The sequence below is a fragment of the Nymphalis io genome, chromosome 25, assembly GCF_905147045.1.
Source record: "Nymphalis io chromosome 25, ilAglIoxx1.1, whole genome shotgun sequence".
Taxonomy (NCBI): domain Eukaryota; kingdom Metazoa; phylum Arthropoda; class Insecta; order Lepidoptera; family Nymphalidae; genus Nymphalis; species Nymphalis io.
Window position 1 is genome coordinate 3,606,517 of NC_065912.1, and position 5,719 is coordinate 3,612,235.

At 39.3% G+C, this 5,719-nt stretch overlaps 1 non-coding gene across 1 annotated transcript; it reads right to left on the reverse strand.

Moving 5' to 3' along the window:
* Positions 1–889: 889 nt before the first annotated feature.
* On the reverse strand, positions 890–1,088 carry LOC126778354 (small nucleolar RNA U3). The gene has a single exon (XR_007670138.1). It is a non-coding gene; the product is annotated as a small nucleolar RNA U3 (small nucleolar RNA).
* Between the last annotated feature and the right edge of the window lie 4,631 nt (positions 1,089–5,719).

Sequence of the window (5,719 nt, forward strand, 5' to 3'; positions counted from 1 at the left end):
GAAATTCGATGTAATTGTTTAGGAAATAGTTTGTTTGGAAAGAGAAGGAATTATTATGATTATTTCTTTCAAATATGCGTTTCATTGTGCGATAAAGTTTTCTTTAATCATTTCCCCGGGTTCATTAACCCTAAACGTATTATCGTTAATGCGTTATTTTATTTACTTGTTTTCTATTGCATTAATCATTTTAATTGACTTTAAATATGTTTTTATTGTTGAAATCGGTAAACAGCTCTGTTGAATTAATTTATTATCAACTATCTTATGTTATCTTTGCAATTTATATGTTATTTTTATTATGGAGTAATATGGTTAGTTTTATTATAATATTTTATTTGTTATGTTATGATCGATAAATCGATGATACTTAAAATCTTAAATCAAAATGAACTTAAATAAAAAAAGTATAATATAATTGACTTGTCCTTCATGTGTTGTCGAAGATTATTAGTTTTTCTGTAACGGTTTCAAGTTTTTCTTACGTAAATCAGGAGATAAATTGCATATGTAAATTTAGAAATGGCTGAACTCAAGTATGCTTAGATTTGTACTCGCTATATTTACATATAATTACACTAAAACCACTGTGATGGCCGTCCTCGGCACGGATCTGAGAGGATGCAGGATCGTGTTAATAGAACGAATCCGCGGCCCGTGTTGTGCTCCGCTCGTGGCTCGGTGGAACTCTCCACAATGGGCGAAGGTAATTTCGCCTCCACACTCCTCGCTAGTGCGTACGGCAGCACGAGGCCATCCCGGCTGTCGTTCTCCTCAGGGCTGTCTGAAATAGGACACGTTAAGCCCCCACCTCACGCATCAACGGCCCCAGGGTTAAGCCCTACCTTTTAAGCCCCGGGCGTCGGTGCTGTATGGGTTTTATAAGTCAGCCGCTCAGCTAGTGACAGCGCCTCACGCTCCTCTTACGAGAGAGAGGAGTAAACGATCATCGAGGGCTGACGGCCGAAGCCGTCGCCCGGCTCACGCTCAGGACGCCGCGCCACGTCTCATATTCGCGACTAGTACGATCACACGTAGGGTGTTGATCTCGTGAAGAGCTTATTATAGAAATCCTTTGATCCAGCTTCAGTCAGAATTTATATCACAGGATTGTAGTAACTATAAAAAAAACATATTTTTATTATCCTTGAAAATTTAAGATAATCTGTATATCCAATCAAAACCTTGACGAAATACGCGCACACAATGCCTGATATAACAGTATTTTTAATTCCACTTCTTGTAAATATTATGTTAATGTGTGACAATATGTATACAATTTGAACTTTTCTTCTGATTCTTATAAATAAGAGTGAATAAGATTTTTTCATATAAACCAACAAAAGGTATAAATAAAATATTTTAATATAAATCTAAAATATATATATAACTTTGTTTAATTTTAATAAAACTATTGAAAAGTGATGTGCTAATGAAAAACCTTTATTATTATATTTTAAAAACATTTAACTATTTATTCTTAAGTTTCAAATATATGTACTCATATACAATGGAATGGAATAGAAAAGCTTTAGCGCCCAAGTTCTATTTACCTATCCGTAACAGCCTGTGAATGTCCCACTGCTGGGCTAAAGGCCTCCTCTCCTCTTTTTGAGGAGAAGGTTTGGAGCTTATTCCACCACGCTGCTCCAATGCGGGTTGGTAGAATTCACATGTGGCAGAACTTCAGTGAAATTAGACACATGCAGATTTCCTCACGATGTTTTCCTTCACCGTAAAGCACGAGATGAATTATAATCACAAATTAAGCACATGAAAATTCAGTGGTGCTTGCCCGGGTTTGAACCCACGATCATCGGTTAAGATTCACGCGTTCTTACCACAGGGCCATCTCGGCTTATTTACCTATATTAATACATAATTCAGTCCAATATTAGAGTATCTTATCCGATGATTAAGCGAAAACGGTCTTATTGCTTCCAGCAAAAACTACCAGACAACCTTTGATGAGAGTATTTTTGATAAAAATCTAAAGTAGTAAATAAAACTATTATTATGTACGTATTATTAACTTCAAACTTATATATTTGAAACAAAATTATATTAAGTAAATTAAAAAAAAATGCAATTTACACAATAGATAACCGATAATATATTTAACAGCACGGTGACCCGTGGACGATATTAGTTTAAGCACCCAATTATTTTTAGGGTCAAATTATATTTGACGCTTTCATGAAACATTCTCTCAATAAAGTTAGGCCACTCTACCTTTGCCAACCCTTTACTCTGATTTACAATTCACAAGTTTTATTACAAGCCCTTCTGAATAATAGTTGACGTACCGTTAACTATTCTAAGGGCTTAATTATGCATTCATAACATTCCGTTGGTTTGTCTGGCTACTGGTGAAATTTTCTTTGTTCTACTTCATACCTGTAGCTGACAATGACCCAATTGTTTCTTATTTGTCATTTAGAAATTCGCTACTGAAGTATTGTGGAAGAGATAATACGTAAAAATTAAATTATATTATGCTCTTTTCAATTATATTTGGCTGTGAGAAACTAGTAGCTTCTATGTATGTATACATTTTCTTTACTGGTAACAAATGTTCTATGAATTACATTCTAATCTAATATGTATCGATATAGTGATTTATACTTAAGTCCAAGTACCTCTTAAATTGTATGATTTTTTATTTTGTCGAATTAATCATGACAGAACATTAGTTTTTAAGTGTTTAAGCATACGCTAAAGTAATTTTTAGTTAGTCATCAACTACTAAAATGTGTTAAATAATAATTTTGATACTTTGTTAAAGTTTGTCATTAAAAACGGGTTACAAGGGTTTACAAATAATATTGAGTGACAACAATCCATCTAACAGACCGTCCATGATGATAAATGTTTACAAAAATTGTAAACAAAAGCCCATTTTATTATAACACACCTTATTCTATGACTAGAAAGGCTCAAATTACCTCGAACATTCGAAATTATTTGTACGTCATAAAAAAATCGCTTAAGAACAGTTTCACAAATGTTCCCGTTCAATATATTCTTTTCTAATTTATGGCACTGCGGGAACACTGTGCGGTACGCGTTGTACCGCTATTGAGAAAAAAAAATATCTTTTACAATTTTTTCGTAAAACAAGAGATATTTTGTATGCATTTATTGCATGAGTTTCGACGGCAGCCGTTTCTGAAAAGCCCTTTCAAATATATCCTTTAGTTAAGTAGCCAGGTCATAAATCATAACATAACGGTGACTATGTGTATTATTTTTGCTGTCTGTTTTTGAGCTTAATATAAAAATATCTGAATTAATTTTATCATAGCTGGATAATGAAGAACAGTAACAGCCTGTTAATGTCCCACTGCTGGGCTAAGGCCTCCTCTCCCTTTTGAGGAGAAGGTTTGGAGCTTATTCCACCATGCTGCTCCAATGCGGGTTGGTAGAATACACTAGTGGCATAATTACAATGAAATTAGACACATGCAGGTTTTCTCACGATGTTTTCCTTCACCGTCAGGTACGAGATGAATTATAAACATGAAAATTTAGTGGTGCTTGCCCGATTTTGAACCCACGATCATCGGTTCTTCTGTGGGATATTTACATCTACCGTCAAAAAGCAATACTTAGTACTGCTGTGTTGAAAGGATTGTTAATATTTCACAGTGCCAATATCTACAGGCAGGGTCACCACTGCCCGTAGATATTTACTTAACATCATATATAAAAAAGAAAAAAATTTACGGGCCAGTATCGTGTTCCGTATTTCACCACTGAACTAATATATAATCTTTTATTTATTTAGAAAAACTAATTGATATGCAATTATGATATTACGTGGGTATAATTTATATTAAAATGCGTTCTAATAATTATTAAAATTCAATCTCCATATGCATAAGCTAATTTAGGTTCAAACGGCGAGTTTTATTAATTCGTTTAAATATAAAATTTTATTTCGACATCAAAACGCTTTCCCTAATAATATAAAATATGAGTTAGTGGTGTGGATGAAACTTAGGGTTATCTCTTTTAAATAAATAATTAATTTATTAGAAAAAACACTATATATTTCGCTACTTACTTAATATATGTACACTATACTATATAAAAAACATACACAAGATCTTGGTATGTTTTTTTATATAGATGTCGGTTTTAATTTTTTGTGCCTATTTGTATGTACACGTTTTGAACGAAAACCTATTCTACCACGCTACTCTAATGCATGTTGGTAAATACACGTGGAATAAAGGAATTTCATCAGAGACATGCAGGTTTTCTCAAAATTCACTTATTCTGACATCTGTGCATCTCAGCTCTCCTTTTCTGTGCGATGCCCTGGAATACCTAGGTACAAGGCTTCGGGAGCTGTTCAACGAATGTCTGTGCAGCGGGCAGTTTCCGAAGCCTTGGAAGCAAGGGAAGTTGGTGCTCTTGCCAAAGGAGGGGCGGGCACCAGGTTTTTTTTTTTTTTATAGAATAGGAAGGTGGACGAGCATATGGGCCACCTGATGGTAAGTGGTCACCAAACGCCCTTAGACATTGGCATTGTAAGAAATGTCAACCATCGCTATAGCCAATGCGCCACCAACCTTGGGAACTAAGATTTTATGTCCCTTGTGCCTGTAATTACACTGGCTCACTCACCCTTCAAACCGGAACACAACAATATCAAGTATTGCTGTTTTGCGGTAGAATATCTGATGAGTGGGTGGTACCTACCCAGACGAGCTTGCACAAAGCCCTACCACCAGTAATTTCGTTCAACACCTCGACGAGGCCGGTCCGGGTCTCTCGGAGGCTCAGTTCGGGTTCAGGGCGAGCCGTTCAACGATCGACGCCTTGAACGCCCTGAGGACTCGGACCACGGAAGCAGTGGCCCAGGGGCAAGTGGTCCTGGCGGTGTCGTTAGACGTTGCAAACGCCTTTAACAGTCTCCCATTCGAGACGATCAGGGAGGCACTCCGATACCAAGGGGTGCCGATCTATCTGAGGAGACTGATGGAGGCGTACCTCCAGGACAGGGAGGTCGTATGGACAGGAGGCGACGGGAAGTTGGTCTGGCGTCGGGTAGGCTGCGGCGTTCCACAGGGGTCGGTCCTCGGCCCAATTCTGTGGAACGTCGGTTTTGATTAGCTTCTGAAGGCACCCGTCCTTCCCGGTATGAGGGTGTTCTGTTACGCGGACGACACTCTCATTACCGCGACGGGGCGGGACTTTGGGGAGGCGGCCCGCCTGGCCGAAGTTGGAACAACTTTGACCGTGGACCGAATGGAAATGCTGGGCCTGAGAGTCTCTATATCCAAAACGGAGGCTCTCCTCTTCCACGGTCCACGGAGAGGCCCCCCTCGGGGGGCGAGTATCACCGTCCACGGGACGGTGATCAAGGTGCAGGCCCAGATGAAGTATCTGGGCTTGATCCTGGACGGGCGATGGAGCTTCAGACAGCACTTCGTGCAACTTGGCCCGAAGCTCATCAACACAGCTGCCGCCTTGGGTTGCCTCCTACCCAACGTGGGAGGACCGAGATCGCTATGTCGGCGCCTCTATGCTGGCGTAGTGAGGTCGATGGCACTGTACGGTGCCCCGATATGGGTCGGTGCGCTCACTGCTCACAACCGGGCCCTCCTGCGGAGGCCGCAGAGGGTCATAGCAGTAAGAGCGATAAGAGGGTATCGTACGGTAATTTTGGACAGCGGCGACGCTCCTCGCGGGCGATCCGCCCTGGGAACTC